The sequence below is a fragment of the Pygoscelis adeliae genome, unplaced genomic scaffold (assembly GCF_000699105.1).
Source record: "Pygoscelis adeliae isolate BGI_AS28 unplaced genomic scaffold, ASM69910v1 Scaffold641, whole genome shotgun sequence".
NCBI lineage: Eukaryota > Metazoa > Chordata > Aves > Sphenisciformes > Spheniscidae > Pygoscelis > Pygoscelis adeliae.
In genome coordinates, this window is record NW_008824013.1 from 94,710 (window position 1) to 95,144 (window position 435).

Consider the following 435-nt stretch of genomic DNA (forward strand, 5'->3'; position numbering starts at 1 on the left):
GTGCCCCGAAAACGAGGTTTAAAACATCTTGTCCTCTTCACTGGAGGATCGCGTGGTTGGGGGTGTCGTTTTGGGGTTGGTTTTTTGGGGTTTGGTTTTTTTTTTTCTATTTTACTTTGTTTTCTGGCACCCAAGCAAGCTGGCTGAGGTTTCTGTTCTCTCTCGGTGCCGGAGCCTGGCAGAGGCACCCGGCTCCGCTCCGGTGCTGAGCTCCCTGTGCTGCAGCTTGGGGAGTTGCAGGGGGCCAAAACAAACAAAAAAAAAGGGGGTGTGGGGGAGAAGCCACTTTCCTCTTCCCTTCAAAGCTTCAGTCCGTGCTCAGCAGGCAGCCTGGGCCGCGCCGTCCCGGCCCCTCGCCCCCCCAGGGACCCTTCCCGGGTGGCCGGCCGAGTGCTCGGCAGACGTGTCCCCCCCTGTCACGAGGGGACGCCTCGC